General features: G+C 40.3%; 1 pseudogene; it reads right to left on the bottom strand.

Annotated features, from left to right (window-relative positions):
* Positions 1-15,685: 15,685 nt before the first annotated feature.
* Positions 15,686-16,636, bottom strand: LOC130859627 (olfactory receptor 12-like; annotated as a pseudogene).
* Between the last annotated feature and the right edge of the window lie 1,841 nt (positions 16,637-18,477).

Raw genomic sequence — 18,477 nt, 5'->3', positions numbered from 1 at the left:
ATAGGATTGATGTTAGATTGATGATAATGCTTAGCTTTGCAGGGAAAGAATGGGGACTTGGTAAGTTTCTTTCTCTTGATCTGGATGGTGATGTGTTCCCAGAGTTTATTTTATTTTCATACTCTGTGTGTGTGTGTGTGTGTGTGTGTGTGTGTGTGTGTGTTTGTGTGTGTGTTATATACATTATTAATATAAATATATATATTCATGTCTTCCATTCTGGGACTAGAAAGATGGATGATGTGCCTGGGGGTCTGGGTCATCATTTCTAATGACAATGTCATCCATGACCTTGGTGTGATGGAGCAGGAGCCCAAGGAAACATCTGTCCCAAGTGGAACCACCACATTCACATCAGACAATTGACCCGGATCCTCTGTGAGACATGCTGTTTGTCAGACCTGAGCCACTGAAGCAAAACCTGTTTCCATTGACATCATCTCACCAGGTGGAATACTTGTCCGTATATTGTAATTATTATTCCAAACAGATCTCTTTGGTGATAGTGTTGAAGGTGGGCTGATAGGAGGCCAAGTGGAGGCAGGGGGCCCTTTCATTCAATGTGATACTAAAATCCATTTATTTTCTTTCCTACAGGAAAACTTTTAATGGCAATAAATTTTTATATGTATAGTATACATACATTCATGAGGGAGAGAGTGTAAATAGTATTACTGACTAATATAGAGTTAGTGTATTAGAATATATGATATTTTGGAGATCAAACAATACAATTGAGTACAGTAAGAGAGCAATGAGGGAAAAAACCATGACCATCTCAACTAATGCAGATAAAATTTGGAAAAATTCAACACATTTTCATTATAAAAAAAGTAAAAAATGGAAGAAAACATATTCAACATAATGAAATCTACATATGAAAGCCCACAACTAACATCATACTCAGCAATAAAAACAGAAAGCATTTCCTCTAAGTTTAGGAACACAATAGGGATGCCTGCTCTCACCATTTCTATTCATCATAGTATTGGAGGCTTTGGCCAGAGCAATTAGGCATGAAAAAGAAATAAAAGAGATCCAGATTGAAAAAGAAGTAAAAAGATCTCTGCAGACTACATGATATTACATATGGAAAACCCTAAATATGCAAGAAAATTCTCAGAAATAATAAATTTAGCAAAGTGTCAATATACAAAATTAATACATTAAAATTGGTGGCATTACTATGACCTGTCAATGAACAATATAAAAAGGAAATTAATAAAGCAACTCCATTTACAATGATATTAAAAAGAATAAAATATAAGGACAAAACTTAACCAAGGAAAGAAAAGAGTTATAGGTGTAAACCAGAAAACAGTGCTGAAAGAAAGTAAAAGTAATCTACAGAAAGAAAAGATATACCAGGTGCAGGAGTTGGAAGATGGCAACACTGCCCAATGTGATCTAAGATTCAATGTAATCCTTATAAAACTCTCAATGTTATTTTTTGCAGAAAATGAAAAGTACATTTTAAAATGCATATGGAGTCTCCAGGAAGTCCAAATAGCCAAAGCAATAAAAAAATAAATAAATTGGAGGTATCACACTTCTAATTTCAAAACATGTTACAATGCGACAGTAATCAAATCAGTGTGGTATTGGCACAAATACTGACCTATAGAACAGTGGGTCAGAATAGAGAGCCCAGAAATGAAGCTTCATGGACATAGTTAAATGATCTTTAACAAATGTGCCAAGATGACTCATTGCGGAAAAGACAACCACTTTATCAAATGGCATTGAGAATCTGGTTGTTTATGTGCAAAAGAATAAAGTTGGTCCCTTACCTGGCACTATGAAAAAAACTAACTCAAAATGGATTAAAAGCCTTCATGTATGAGCTAAATCTCTTAAACTCCTGGAAGAAAACAATGAGAGATGCAACATAAATTGGATTTAGCAACAATTTATTGGATATGACACTAAAAACACAGGACACAAAAGTGCAAATAGACACATGAGACTACATCAAACAAAAATGTATGCATTAAATACTTAAATAACAGTGTGGAAAGGCAACCTGTGGGATGGGAGATAATGTTTGTAAATGCTATGCCTGATATGGCTTATATCTAGAAAATATATATAGAATTCCTTTTCAAAAAAGTTTTTTGGAGTATAGTTGATTCACAATATTGTCTTAGTTTCAGGGGTACAGAAAAGTGAATCAGATACACACACATACACACACGCACACACACATAATCTCCACTCTTTCTTAGACTCTTTTCCTATATAGGCCATTACAGTGTATTGAGTAGAGTCCCTGTGCTCTACACTAGGTCCTTATTAGTTACCTACATTATGTATAGTAGTGTGTATATGTTGATTCCAGTCTCCCAACTTATCACTCCCTCTCTTATGCCTGGTAGCCATAAGCTTCTTTTCTACATCTGTGACTCTATTTCTGTTTTGTATGATGTTAGATTCCACATGTAAGCAATACCATATTTGTCTTTCTCTGTCTGACTTATTTCACTGAGTATGACAGTCTCTAAGTCCACCCATGTTGCTGCAAATGGCATTATTTTGTTCTTTTTATGGCTGAGTAATATTCCATTGTATATATGTACCATATCTTTTTTATCCAGTCCTCTGTGGATGGACATTTAGGTTGCTTCCATGTCCTGGCTATTGTAAACAGTGCTGCAATGAATATTGGGGTGCACATATCTTTTTGAATTATGGTTTTCTCAGGGTATATGCCCAGGAGTGGGATTGCTGGGTCATATGATTGCTTTATTTTTAATTTTTAAGGAAACTTCATACTGCTCTCCATAGTGGCTGTGCCAACTTATATTCCCACCAACAATGTAAGAGGATTCCCTTTTCTCCACACCCTCTCCAGCACTTATTTTTTGTAGACTTTTTGATAATGGTCATTCTGATTGGTGTGAGGTGATACCTCACTGTAGTTTTGATTTGCATTTCTCTAATAATTAGTGATGTTGAGCATCTTTTCATGTGCTTATTAGCCATCTGTATGTCTTCTTTGGAGAAATGTCTATTTAGATCTTCCACCCATTTTTTTGATTGGGTTGTTTGTCTTTTTAATATTAAGCTGCATGTGCCATTTGTATATTTTGGAGATTAATCCCTTGTAGGTTACTTCATTTGCAAATATTTTTTAAGCTCTTTTTTGGAATATAATTGCTTTACACTGTTGTGCCAGTTTTTGCTGTATAACAAAGTGAATCAGCTGTATTTATACACATATCTCCATATCCCCTCCCTCCCATGGTTCCTCCCCACCCTCCTTATCCCAGCCCTCTAAGTCATCACCAATCATCAAATTGGTCTCCGTGTTATGTAGCTGCTTCCCCAGTAGTCCCCTGTGTCCTCAAGAGTCCGTTCTCTGCATTTGCATATTTATTCTTGCCCTGCCACTGGGTTCATCGGTACCTTTTGTTGTTGTTGTTGTTCCTTATATATGCATTAGCATGCGGTATTTGTTTTTCTTTCTGGCTTACTTCACTTTGTATGATAGACTCTATTTCCATCCAGCAAATATTTTCTCTCATTCTGTGGGCTTTTTGTTTTGTTTATGCTTGCCTTTCCTGTGCAAAAATTTTAAGTTTAATTAGGTCCCATTTGTTTATTTTTGTTTTTATTTTCATTACTTCAGGAGGTGAATTGAAAAAGATCTTGCTGCAATTTATGTCAGAGTGTTCTTCCTATGTTTTCCTCTAAGAAATGCCAGCCTTACATTTAAGTCTTTAATCCATTTTTTTTGAAAAATATTTTTTAATGTTGAAATTGAACAGTTTATAAAAGTTCATAAAACATGTATGTACAATTTTCCAAATCATCCAGATGAAGAAATAGGACATTGCTAGTACTTGGGAATCTTTCAGTATGTTCCTTCATGGTCACAGCCCCATTCTTTCCTCTTAATGGTAACTGCTGTGTTGATGATTGGTTGTTGTTTTCTCTTTCTTTCTTTCTTTCTTTCTTTCTTTCTTTCTTTCTTTCTTTCTTTCTTTCTTTTCTTTTTTTAAAAGAATTTTAATTAATTAATTTATTGGCTGCATTGGATCTTTGTTGCTGCACATGGGATTTCTCTAGTTGCAGCGAGTGGGGGATACTCTTCATTGTGGTAGGCAGGCTCCTTGTTGTGGTGGCATCTCTTGTAGAGCTTGGGCTCTAGGCACACAGGCTCAATAGTTGCGGCACACAGGCTTAGTTGCTCTGAGGCATGTGGGATCTTCCAGGAGCAGGGATCGAACCCGTGGCCCCTACACTGGCAGGCAGATTCTTAACCATTGTGCCACCTAGGAAGTCCCATCTTTCTTTTTCTTTCTTTTCTTAAAATAATTTTACTACCTACCATAAGAGCAATCATGCCATAAATATTCTTGTACAGGGGCCATGATTACATGTGTACACATTTCTATGGGATAAATAACTAGGAATGGCATTGCTGGATCACAGGATATGAATATCTTTGCCTTTATTGAATATTGTCACACTACTTTCCAGGTGGTTCTACCAGTTTTCATGCCCAGTAATATTTGCAACTTTCTGTTGTTTCACATCATTGACAACTCCTTTTTTTTGGTATGTCAGACTTTAGTGTTTTTTTGCCAACAATGCTTTCAGTATTTTGCAGTCTTCATTCTCAGATGATGACTTCCCTTTCCATTTCTCTGAGAAAACAGAATAATCAGAATAGATATGCCACATTCCCATCACTACTTCTACCTGCCTACCTGCGTCAGTGCCCCTGTAGTCTGCCTCTCCTCCCATTATTATGAAGGAACTGTCTGTGCTCTTAGCTGTGGCAGTCATTCCACTTGTGCCTAGATCCCATCTTTTATATCTACTCAAGGACATTGCTCCATTAATTCTGTCCTCTTTCTTCTGCATCATCATTTCCCTTTCCTCTACTGGATTGTTTGCGTTAGTGTACAGACAGGCAACTATTTCCCCCAACTTAACACAAAAACAACAACAAGAACAAAATAATGGTAGTTAATACAACTGCCAGCAACTGCTCCATTTTTCTGCTTTCCTTTAGAAAACTTCTGAAGAGTTATTTCTTCTTGCTGTCTCCAGTTCCTCACTTCCCATTCTTTCTTTTTTATTTATTTATTTATTTATTTATTTATTTATTTATTTATTTATTTTATTTTTTTGGGGGTACACCAGGTTCAATCATATGTTTTTATACACATATCCCAGTATTCCCTCCCTTCCTTGATGCACCCCCCGAGTCTCCCCCACCCTCCCTGCCCCAGTCCTCTAAGGCATCTTCCATCATCGAGTTGGACTCCCTTTGTTATACAACAACTTCCCACTGACTATTTTACAGTTGGTAGTATATATATGTCTGTGCTACTCTCTCGCTTCTTCTCAGTTTCCCCTTCACCCCCCGCCCCCTCCCATACCTCGAGTTCTCCAGTCCATTCTCTGTATCTGCATCCTTGTTCTTGTCACTGAGTTCATCAGTACCATTTTTAGATTCCGTATATGTGAGTTAGCTTACAATATTTGTCCTTCTCTTTCTGACTTACTTCACTCTGTATGACAGATTGTAGTTCTATCCACCTCATTACATATAGCGCCATCTCATCCCTTTTTATAGCTGAGTAATATTCCATTGTATATATATGCCACATCTTCTGTATCCATTCATTTGTTGATGGGCATTTAGGTTGCTTCCATGTCCTGGCTATTGTAAAGAGTGCTGCAATAAACATTATGGGACAAGTTTCTTTTGGGATTATGGTTTTCTTTGGGTATATGCCCAGGAGTGGGATTGCTGGATCATATGGTAGTTCTATTTGTAGTTTTTTAAGGAACCTCCAAATTGTTTTCCATAGTGGCTGTACCAACTTACATTCCCACCAACAGTGCAGGAGAGTTCCCTTTTCTCCACACCCTCTCCAACATTTGTGGTTTCCAGACTTTGTGATGATGGCCATTCTGATTGGTGTGAGGTGATACCTCATTGTGGCTTTGACTTGCATTTCTCTGATGATTAGTGATGTTGAACATCTTTTCATGTGTTTGTTGGCCATCTGTATGTCTTCTTTGGAGAAATATCTATTTAGGTCTTCTGCCCATTTGTGGATTGGGTTATTTGTTTTTTTGGTATGAAGCTGCATGAGCTGCTTGTATATTTTGGAGGTTAATCCTTTGTCCGTTGTTTCATAGGCAATTATTTTTTCCCATTCTGAGGGTTGCCTTTTAGTCTTGTTTATGGTTTCTTTTGCTGTGCAAAAGCTTTTAAGTTTCATGAGTTCCCATTCGTTTATTCTTGATTTTATTTCCATGATTCTAGGAGGTGGGTCGAAAAGGATGTTGCTTTGATGTATGTCATAGAGTGTTCTGCCTATGTTTTCCTCTAGGAGTTTTATAGTGTCTGGCCTTACATGTAGGTCTTTAATCCATTTGGAGTTTATGTTTGTGTATGGTGTTAGGAAGTGTTCTAATTTCATTCTTTTACATGTTGCTGTCCAATTTTCCCAGCACCACTTATTGAAGAGGCTGTCTTTTTTCCATTGTATACTCGTGCCTCCTTTGTCAAAGATAAGGTGCCCATATGTGTTTGGGCTTACTTCTGAGTTCTCTATTCTATTCCATTGATCATCCTTTCTATTTTTGTGCCAGTACCATACTGTCTTGATCACTATGGCCTTGTAGTATAGTTTGAAGTCAGGAAGCCTGATTCCACCAACTCCATTTTTCCTTCTCAAGATTGCTTTGGCTATTCGGGGTCTTTTGCATTTCCATACAAATCGTAAGATTTCTTGCTCTAGTGCTGTGAAAAATGCCATTGGTAATTTGATCGGGATTGCATTGAATCTGTAAATTGCTTTGGGTAGTACAGTCGTTTTCACCATGTTGATTCTTCCAATCCAGGAACATGGTATGTCCCTCCATCTGTTTGTGTCGTCTTTGATTTCTTTCATCAATGTCTTAAAGTTTTCTGCATACAGATCTTTTGCCTCCTTAGGCAGGTTTATTCCTAGGTATTTTATTCTTTTTGTTGCAGTGGTGAATGGGAGAGTTTTCTTAATTTCTCTTTCTGCTCTTCCGTTGTGAGTGTATAGGAATGCAAGAGATTTCTGTGCATTAATTTTGTATCCTGCTACTTTACTAAACTCATCAATGAGTGCTAGCAGTTTTCTGGTAGAGTCTTTAGGGTTTTCTATATATAATATCATGTCATCTGCAAAGAGTGACAATTTTACTTCTTCTTTTCCAATTTGGATTCTTTTAATTTCTTCTTCTTCTCTGATTGCTGTGGCTAACACTTCCAAAACTATGTTGAATAACAGTGGTGCGAGTGGACACCCTTGTCTTGTTCCTGTTCTTAGAGGGAATTCTTCCAGGATTTTCTCCATTGAGAACAATGTTGGCTTTTGGTTTTTCATATATGGCTTTTATTATGTTGAGGTAATTTCCTTCTATGCCCATTTTCTGGAGAGCTTTTATCATAAATGGATGTTGAACTTTGTCAAAAGCTTTTTCTGCATCTATTGAAATGATCATATGGTTTTTATCCTTCAATTTGTTGATATGATGTATCACGTTGATTGATTTGTGTATACTGAAGAATCCTTGCATCCCAGGGATAAACCCCACTTGATCATGGTGTATGATTTTTTTAATGTGCTGTTTCAGTCTGTTAGCTAGTATTTTGTTGAGGATTTTTGCATCTATATTCATCAGTGATATTGGTCTGTAGTTTTCTTTTTTTGTGACATCTTTGCCTGGTTTTGCTATCAGGGTGATGGTGGCCTCGTAGAATGAGTTTGGGAGTGTTCTGCCTTCTGCAATATTTTGGAAGAGTTTGAGAAGGATGGGTGTTAGCTCTTCTCTAAATGTTGGATAGAACTCGCCCGTGAACGCATCTGGTCCTGGGCTTTTGTGTGTTGGGAGATTTTTAATCACTGCCTCAATTTCCGTACTTGTGATTGGTCTGTTCATGGTTTCTATTTCTTCGTGGTTCAGTCTTGGAAGATTGTATTTTTCTAAGAATGTATCCATTTCTTCCAGGTTATCCAATTGATTGGCATATAGTTGCTTGTAGTAGTCTCTCATGATCTTTTGTATTTCTGAGGTGTCCGTTGTTACTTCTCCTTTTTCATTTCTAATTCTGTTGATTTGCATCTTCTCCCTTTTTTTCTTGATGAGTCTGGCTAATGGTTTATCAATTTTGTTAATCTTCTCAAAGAACCAGCTTTTAGTTTCATTTATTTTTCTTATGGTTTCTTTCCTTTCTTTTTCATTTATTTCTGCTGTGATCTTTATGATTTCTTTCCTTCTGCTCACTTTGGGGTTTCTTTGTTCTTCTTTCTCTAGTTGTTTTAGGTGTAAGGTTAGGTTGTTTATTCGATCATTTTCTTGTTTCTTAAGGTAGGACTGTATTGCTATAAACTTCCCTCTTAGAACTGCTTTTGCTGCATCCCATAGGTTTTGGGTTGTTGTGTTTTCGTTGTCATTTGTTTCTAGATATTTTTTGATTTCCTCTTTGATTTCTTTAGTGATTCCTTGGTTGTTTAAGAGTGAATTGTTTAGCCTCCATGTGTTTGTATTTTTTGCAGTTTTTTTCCTGTAATTGATATCTAGTCTCATGGCATTGTGGTCTGAGAAGATGCTTGATATGATTTCAATTTTCGTGAATTTGCTGAGGTTTGATTTGTGACCCAAGATGTGATCTATCCTGGAAAATGTTCCGTGTGCACTTGAGAAGAAAGTGTAGTCTGCCCTTTTTGGATGGAATGTCCTATAAATATCAATTAAGTCGAGATGGTCTAATGTGTCATTTAAAGCTTGTGTGTCTTTATTTATTTTCTGTTTGGATGATCTGTCCATTGATGTAAGTGGGGTGTTCAAGTCTCCCACTATAATTGTGTTACTGTCAATGTCCCCTTTTATTGCTGTTAGCATTTGCCTTATGTATTGAGGTGCTCCTATATTGGGGGCATAGATATTTACAATTGTGATATGTTCTTCTTGGATGGATCCCTTGATCATTATGTAGTGCCCTTCCATGTCTCTTTTAATAGTCTTTACTTTCAAGTCTAATTTGTCTGATATGAGTATTGCTACTCCAGCTTTCTTTTGACTTCCATTTGCATGGAATATCTTTTTCCATCCCTTCACTTTCAGTCTATATGTATCCCTTGGTGTGAAGTGGGTTTCTTGTAGGCAGCATATAGAAGGGTCTTGTTTTTGTATCCATTCAGCCAGTCTGTGTCTTTTGGTTGGAGCATTTAATCCATTTACATTTAAAGTGATTATTGACATGTGTGTTCCAATTACCATTTTCTTAATTGTTTTGGGTTTGTATTTGTAGGTGTTTTCCTTTTCTTGTGTTTCCTCCTTAGAGAAGTTCCTTTAGCACTTGTTGTAAGGCTGGTTTGGTGGTGCTGAATTCTCTTAACTTTTGCTTGTCTGGAAAGCTTTTGATTTCTCCCTCAAATCTGAATGAGATTCTTGCTGGGTAGAATATTCTTGGCTGTAGGTTTCTCTCTTTCAGGACTTTCAGGATATCCTGCCATTCCCTTCTGGCCTGCAGAGTTTCTGTAGAAAGGTCAGCTGTTATCCTGATGGGTTTTCCCTTATATGTTGTTTGTTGCTTTTCTCTTGCTGCTTTTAATATTTTTTCTTTGTGTTGAATTGTCGTTAGTTTGATTAATATGTGTCTTGGTGTATTTCTCCTTGGGTTTATTCTGTATGGGACTCTCTGTGCTTCTTGGACTTGGTGAATTATTTCCTTGCCCATGTTGGGGAAGTTTTCCACTAGAACCTCTTCAAATATTTTCTCAGACCCTTTCTTGTTCTCTTCTTCTTCTGGGATGCCTATAATTCGAATGTTGGTACGCTTAATGTTATCACTGAGGTCTCTGAGGCTGTCTTCTAGTCTTTTTATTTTTTTTTTCTTTTTCCTGCTCTCTGGCGTTTATTTCTCCCATTCTATCTTCCAACTCACTTATTCGTTCTTCTGCCTCAGTCATTCTGCTGGTTATAGCATCTAGAGTATTTTTAATTTCAGTTATTTTGTTATCCATTGCTGTTTGTTTTTCTGAGTTCTTATGAACTGTTTCTTGTACTTTCTCTATTTTGTTATCGAGATTTTGTATCATTTTTACTATCATTACTCTGAATTCTTTTTCAGGCATTTTTCCTATTTCCTCCTCATTTATTTGGTCTTGTGGGTTTTTTCCCTGCTCCTTTGCCTGCATGGTATGTCTTTGTTTCCTCATGGTTGTCCAAGCTTTTGGGGTTGCTTGTCCTGGTGATAGAGGTGTTTATAGAAGACTGTCCAAGCCTCAGACTAATGTCCAAGTATTGGATTAAACGAATATTCAGTCTAGGAAACACATACATGTATAAGACACACAATTATTGAATCCGTTAGGACATAAGGCTCTAGAAAGACCTGACAGAACCCCAGTGTGCTATCAGATATTCAAAGAGAAACCCAACAGAAATTGACAACTGAAACAGAACAAATCAGAGACAAAAGCAAAAGCAAACAAACAGCAAATAACACCCTACACATACAAACATCAATCCAGGGCGATTTTGTAAGCTAGGATCAAATATAGAAAAGAGCTGGAGTACCACCAGAGAGAATGGAGATTCTCAGGATGTAATTAGACAAGTGTACTAAGAACTAAGATAAAGACAAAAGCCTAATATTAATACCAAGGCAGTGCATCATCTGGAGAATAGAGCAAGGAGTCTGAGCAGACCGATAGTGTTGCTTATAAGTATGTTAAGATAAAATAAACTTAAAATGGCTGGAAGAAAGGGGAACAGAAGAGCGTAATGTGGTTGGAAATATGCAAAGAAAAAGAAAGGAATAGAAGTGTATAAAAGAAAGGGATGAAAGGAAAGTATGAGAGATATATTGTCTGTACTACCAAAAACTTAGCTAGATATAGAAGTATATAAAAAGGCAAAAAAAAAAAAAAAGAAAAAAAAGAATAAAAAATATCTTTAAAAAATTATGTTATAAAACTTGTAGATCCCTTAGGGCTAAGATCGTATTTAATAAATCAAAAAAAAAAAAAAAAAAAAAAAAAGAAAAGAGAGTGAGAAAGAAAAAAAAAAAATCCAGAGCTGATCCCAGAATGGACCAGTTCAATAGGTATTGATACTACTATTTCTGTTTCCTTAGCGTCTCAGCTGTAAGTGTCCTTCTCCTTGCCTTGGGTTTTTTTTTTTGCGTTATTCTCTGACCAGCAGAGGTTCCTTTATTGTTCGTCTGTAAGCCTCGGTGTGTGGGGAGGGAGAGGGTACAATAGTGGCTCCTTCTCCTGGGAGGGAGTGAGCAGTGGCGCACTGTTGTTTCAGTCAGGCTTGGAGGTGCCTGTTGCAGAGGGCGCTGGTGGCTCAGGCGTACACAGAAAGTCTTAGAGTTGGGCCTCTCTCGGGGGTTTTTTCTTTTTGATGCTGTTTTTTTTTTTTCTTTTTCTCTCGGCAGCCTCCCTGCTGCTGGTGTTGCAAGGAGTTTTAATCTAGCCCCGCCTGAGTGCCTGAGAGTGCTTGTTATCCCTGAGCGCCTTAGGTGGCCCGCAGGGCGTCTCTCCACTGCCTGTTGCAGAGGCACCGAAAGAGAGGGAGAGGCTATGCGCATGGCTCCTCCCCCCCGCCTGGGAGCCTGCAGCCTCCAGCCGCCATCATGGCCGGGCAGCTCTCAGGGACGGGCACTCCTCGCCGCGGACCTCCTCCCTCCTGTCCTCTCGGTCCGTCACCCTACCGGCAACAATGTTTCTCACCCTGAACCAGCTCTCCGGTTCCCACGCTCCCGCTCCTGGACCCTCCGTTCAGTCGCGGATCGATGTCTCGGTCCGGGAACGCTGAGCTGCGCTGCAGACCCTCCGTATGTTTCTCACTCCCTCCCGTCTGCCACAGCTCCGCCGCTTCACCCTCTTTAAGCCTTCGTAGATGCCTCCCTACCGGCTATGTCGGGCTCCCCGCAGCCCTTTCTGGTGTCCGAGGCCGTCTGCTGGTGTTCAGCTTGTTCTCTGTGGGAATGACTGCGTCCTTCCGTGCATTCCCAATGCATCTGTGGAGAGGGATGCACTCCACGTCTCTCTACTTCGCCGCCATCTTTTTTCCCCCTTTAATCCATTTTTGTGTATGATGTTAGGGAGTGTTCTAGTTTCATTTTTACATGTAACTGTCCAGCTTTCCCAGCACCATTTATTCAAGAGGTTGTCTTTTCTCCACTGCATATTCTTGCCTCCTTTGTCATAGATTAGTTGACCATAGGTGCATGGGTTTATCTCCGTACTTTTTTTTTTTTTTTTTACTATTCCATTGATCTATATTTCTGTTTATGTGCCAGTACCATACTATTTTGATTACTGTCTCTTTTTAGTATAGTCTGAAGTCAGGGAACCTGCGTTCAGATTCCTCCAGCTCTGATTTTCTTTCTCAACATTGCTTTGGTTATTCATGTTTGTGTGTGTGTGTGTTTCCTTCCAAATTGTCAAATTTGTTGTACTAATTCTGTGAAAAATGCCATTGGTAATTTGACAGGGTTTGCCTTGAATCTGTAGATTGCTTTGGATGGTATAGTTATTTTCAAAATATTGATTCTAGAATTCCTATAACAAATTAAAACATTGCATTAAAGGACTTAAGCAGCATTGTCAGAAATCAACCTATGAGGTGGAAGAAAATGTTTCCAAACCTTACATTTGATAAGAAAGTAATAAGCAGGATTTATAAAGAATTTCTATGCTTAAAGAAACCAATAATGCAAAACTTTTGAATTTTTTGAATATATTTTTATAGATAATCTGCAAATTGCAAACAAACATACGAGAGGATGCTCATAATCACTCATCATTAGGGAAATGAAAACAAGGAAACGATAATACTTCAGGGTCATTATGATGGTGTCCAAATAAAAAAGAAAAGAACATATGTGGACTAGGATGTGGAGAAACTGGAAAAGTTTTACACTGTTGGAATGTGAAATGGTACTGCCAGTATGAAAAATACTATACCGTTTTCCTCAAAATTAAAAAAGAATTACCATATGATACAATATAAAACCTGAGTATATACTGAAAAAAAAATCTCTCAGATATTTGCACACCCAATTACATAGCATATTCTTCAACACAGACAAAAGGTAGAGACAACCCAAGAGCTTATTGGTGGATGAAGAGATAAACAAAAAGTTGCATATACATATGACAGAATATTATTCATCGTTAAAAGAATAGAAATCCTGCCACATATTGACACATAGTTAAAAATTGAGGACATTATGCTAGGTGAAACAACCAGACAAAAAAAAGACAAATAGTATATGTTTTACTTATCTGGGGGATCTAAAGTAGTCAGATTGGTAGGGACAGAAAGTAGAACGGTCGCTGTCAGTGGTGGAGTTAAGGGGGAAACAGGGAATTATTGTTTAGAGGTATGTTCCAGGTTTGCAAAATGAAAAAGTTTTGAAGATCTGTTACACAACCATGTGAATATGCTAACAACTACTAAACTGTACACCCAAAATTAATTACAACAAAAAATGTTTTTTTCTACATTACAGATGGTAGAAACTTCTGAAATTAAGTATAGATGTAGCATTGAAACTACAATGTCCTTTTGAAATTAATGTGTTTATTCTCCACTTAAACACAATACACAAACTAGAGCTATGCTGTGTATATTCTGGAGTTCAATACTAGTTAACACTGAACTCAAATTATAATCAGTCAGTAGCTGTGACCTGGGAACCCACTATGTGACAGCAGCTGCAAAGCCTTGTGTGGGAAGAAGAAGCCAAGTAAACCACTTCTAATACCCTACACAGATCTTCCCTACAATCTGCAGTGTAGATTTACACAGAGGTAAAAGTAGCCTATAGGGTTTTAAAAATCATTTTCTTCCAGACCATAGGGGAATTTCTATTCTGTTTAATATTGGACCAGCGTTCCTGATTTATTTGAATGTCAAAATTCATGCTCTTCTACTAAGACCACTAATTCCTTACTATGTGTAGCATTAAGTTTACAAAATTATTAGAGATCTACACTTGCATAAAAAAGATTACTTTTTCCTTTTCCTTTAGAAATTTAAATTAAAATAGCAGAAGAGCCAAGGCGATCCTTCAGAAAACCCATGGATTGATAAAAAATAAAATGAGAGTGAGAACGAGAGTGACATAGAGAGAGAGGGAAAAAAAGAAAAGAAAGAAAGAAAGAAAGAGAGAGAGAAAAAGAGAGAACTAATGGACAAAAGAGGGAGGGAAGAAGGAAGGAAGGAAGAGAGAAAGAGGGGGAAAAGGAGGAGGAGGGAAGAAGAGGAAAAAGAGAGGAAGAAAGGGAGAGTGGGAGAGAGAACAACATTATAGCATGAGACGCTAAGAAGGCATGTCATTTTGGAGAAGAAACCTGGGGGAACTCCTCAAAGAATAAAGGCATTGTATCAGGGGAATACAGTAAACTATGGCAGAGTTAGAATTAATTTTGGAGCCCAAAGATGAGATGGGAGGGGAACAAGAACCCAGCAGACTTTGGAGTAGTTCCTGATTGAGTAACGGTGAGCAGCAGTCAGATGACTTGGGTGTTATCCCCTCCCACAGTTCTCCTGAGCAGGGAGATCAGGGAGATGGAGAGCTGTGATCAAAGAGACAGGGCACGTCCCTACTGACCCTACAGGGTACAGACCACCCCTATGTGCAGAGGACAACCTCCTGGTAGTGACCATGGGAGTGGATGACTCTACCAAAGGGAGACACAATAAGAAGGCCACTGGGCTCTGAATCCAGGCTGCGTGTTGGGTCCATAGAGCACAAGGATGGAGCTCTGAATGGGCAGGTCAAGACTGAGGGTCCAGGTTCCCCCAGGAAGTGTGGAACAGAAGGACAGACAGCTGTGCTCTTTGCCAAATACATGCACCTTCTCTCTCCATCCCCTGTTCTCTGCTGCAGCCACTAGTCACAAGAAGTAAGAACAGTGTCACCTGCCAGGCTGAGTGGTGAAGAGTCAGTGGAACTTTGGGTATCAGGCATCCCTGTTGACTTTCTGGGGATCCCAGTTTGTGTGTAAGGGAAGAAAGCCAGGACGGTGCACAAGGAGCATCTGAAGCAGGAGCACAGGTGCACTCTGCCGCCTTGTTGGGGTGGTAGCATCACTGAACAGTAGGGGGAGGTGGCAGAACAGCCATGCTGCAAAATTGAGGGGAAGCATGGTCTTCCTAACTCCCCCTAACTGGCTATGGTGAAGCCAGGCTGTCAGCAAGGAAGGGAAAAGGCTGAGTGTTCCAAGGTCCCCCCTTCTAAATGGTCCATGGGAGATTTCTGACCACACGTTTGCATGGATTCAACAATTAAGTGAAGGGAGAGGCATCAGAGTTTGTCTAGTTTCATACCATCCCTGGAGGATGTTGAACTTGGGATACATATGCAGTATAAGGACTTTCTGCTCATCTCTCTGCCTACTGTGTTACCCACATTTCAAGATTAGAGTTTTAGGAAATATGGGCCATTAATTTTCTGGTGGCAAAGAAGATGCTTTATCTATCTTTGCATCTCACCCTTGCAGTTGGTGGTCCATGATGTGCTTCCAAGAAGGATTAAATAAAATTCTGGATGAAAAAATGAATTAGATGAATGAAGAATGAATACCTCAAATTAAACCTAGTGCCTCTCAAGAAACCCACTTATCCAGCCTTCAGCACACTGTGTCTCTCTGGTCACCGAACTTCACTTGGCTGTGTGCTTCTGGCCCAGTCTCCGCAGGGCATCCTTCACATCCTTGTTTCTTAGACTGTAGATGAGGGGGTGGAGCATTGGGATGATCAGGGTGTAGAAGACAGAGACCACCTTGCTCTGCTTCATGGACTCCACAGCTCCCAGCTGGACATACATGACAAAAAGGGTCCCATAAAAGAGGGACACGGCTGTCATGTGGGAGCCACAGGTGGAGAAAAGCTTGTGTCTCCCTGCTCCTGAGTGCATCCTCAGGATGATCACTGAGTTGTAGCCATAGGAGATGAGGACCACGAGTGTGGTGCCCACAATTATGAGGCCACAGATGCCAAACATGACCAGTTCACTGGTGCTTGTGTCACCACAGGCAAGCTGGAGCAGCAGGGGCACATCACAAGAAAAGTGGTCTATGTGGTTGGAGCTGTAGAACGGGAGGCTGAATGTGAAGCTGGTCTGCATGATAGAGTTGAAACAGCCTCCACAGTAGGAGCCCAGCACCAGGCGGACACATGCAGAGGGACACATGGTGATGGGATAGTGCAGGGGGCTGCAGAAGGCCATGAAGCGGTCATAGGCCATCGCAGCCAAGAGGAAAGCCTCAGTGGTGCCCAGTAGGGAGAAGAAGAAAAATTGGATCATATATCTCTCAAAGGAAATGACCTTGGATGAGGACAAGAAATTGTCTAAAGCCTTGAGGTAGATGACAGATGAGTAGCACAAGTCCAGGAAGGAGAGGTTCTTGAGAAAGAAGTACATTGGGAAGTGCAGACAGGCATCCAGGGTGATGACCATGATCATGATGAGGTTCCCCAGGATGGCCACCACATTCAGCGCCAATAACAGAGCAGAGAGCAAAACCTGGATCTGAAAACCACCCTCAAATCCCTCCAGCACAAACTCCTGCAAAGGCATCATTTACAAGTTTCCATTTCTCTGGGGTGACATGGCCCTGAGCTGGGTGACACAGGGCAGAGATCAGATGGGAGACAGTGAGAGGGAGCAGATTGAGGTCAGAATGCATCCTGTCTTGGAGAACAGGGACCATTCAGCACCTCACTGCACACTGACCAAGAGACCACCAGCTGCTCAGTTCTCCTCCAGATGAGTTCAGAGTGGCCTGAAATGTAAACATTTCCTCTGATTTACTAATTCCTAAGTTTGCTTGGAGCACTCACTCTGTGGGAGACTCGGCATTTCCTATGGGGTGGTTCAAGGGGTCCTGCAGAGCTGAGAGCCTACAGTGTAAGGGTAGCTTCCATCTCCCTGTCCTTGCTTTGAAGGACATGCTCTCTCTTCTCACAGGGATGCTCCTGAGCTGTGCCATTTCTGCACTTTGCTCAAGTGTCTAATCCTGCACTTTCTGTCCCTTACTGTACTCATTCTTTAATTTCAGAAATCGTAAAGTCCATGCCATCAGGACAGGACCCAGTGATGGTTCTAACTCCTTGCCAGGTTGGCAACAGATCAGGGACCAGCCCTTACCAAGCTAATGTGGGTGCTATATCTGTCTCTGCTGCAGACCCTGGGACCTATCTTGGCATCTTTGTCTCTGAGATAGGACCATGATGGCAACTATCAACAGCGCTCTCTGCATCCTTGAGAATCTGAGGCTTCTTTCTTGCATATTAGACAATTCATGGAGAGGGGAAATTCCATCTCTGTGGTGTGAGAACAGCAAAATAGGGACTGTGACACATTCAGAACTTGGACATGTCCTCCCCCTGTCCTTACTTCCATGTCCCTGGCTCCTCAGCACACCCTATGGGGTTGATTTTTTGAGCAATGGGAGCCACCAGCACTGTCACATCTGCATCCTCTGGATCCTCCTGTTGGATGCTGCTTCCTGTCCCTGTCACAGTGCAGACCTCATTCATCTGTCCTGGGCAGGGCTGAATGCCACACTCCCATGGGACATGGGAACCAGTTGTGTGATGGCCAATGGAATGGTCGAGGAGGATGCAGCCTAAAGAGAGAAGAATTGGGAAGAAAGGTGGGCATAGAGCCACAGCACCTCCCAGGAAGGGGAGGAGGATTAGTGAGAGGGTGGAAGTTAATTCAGAGCCAATTCCCTCTTTTCTGATGTCAGATCTGCAGCATCACAAAGCTGGCTGACTTTGGAGGGAGTGAGCTCCTTGGAGGTGGGGTCTGCAGGCAGAGGCTGGGTTGTCAGTGGTGGCTGTGGAGGAGTGATGAAGGTTTTCTTAGAAGGTGGTCTGAGAGAGTTCATATATTCTTTTCAAAAAAAGATAGGGTGGGTGACAATGTAGGCTGTCCAGCTTTCCTCTCCTGAGAGACTTGACCTCAGCCCTCACATGACAGCAGTGGCAGACAGTCTGAGCTGGGACACCCTGGCAGGGTCCACTGTAATATGGGTTTGGAGCTGGGGGCTAAAAGTGGAGTTGGTGGTCTGTCCTACACACCAAGGTTGCCCACCCAAGTTCTCCCAGCCCTGTCCTGTGCACACACATTCATCAGGTCCAAAATTTACTGTCCATCTCTGCCCAAACCCTGTTCATACACACAAGGGAGCCACTGTGACGAGAGTGACCATCTTTTTGCCATCACTCCAGGCTGGCTGTGTTTCTCCTGTGTCCACCTGAGTTCCCAGCTTCATATCCCTGTTCTGTTTCCCAGGAAAATTCATTCACTTCAGCGGTCTTGGTTCATCACAACAGTGACCCTTAGGATGCTTGGGGAAGCACATGAGGAGCGATTTGCATTTTCATCTGGAAAGCCAAGCTCCTGTTTTTTAAAATTAATTAATCAATTAATTTATTTATTGGCTG

The sequence above is a fragment of the Hippopotamus amphibius genome, chromosome 8, assembly GCF_030028045.1.
Source record: "Hippopotamus amphibius kiboko isolate mHipAmp2 chromosome 8, mHipAmp2.hap2, whole genome shotgun sequence".
Classification (NCBI taxonomy): Eukaryota; Metazoa; Chordata; class Mammalia; order Artiodactyla; family Hippopotamidae; genus Hippopotamus; species Hippopotamus amphibius.
This window is presented reverse-complemented; position numbering and strand designations above follow the sequence as displayed.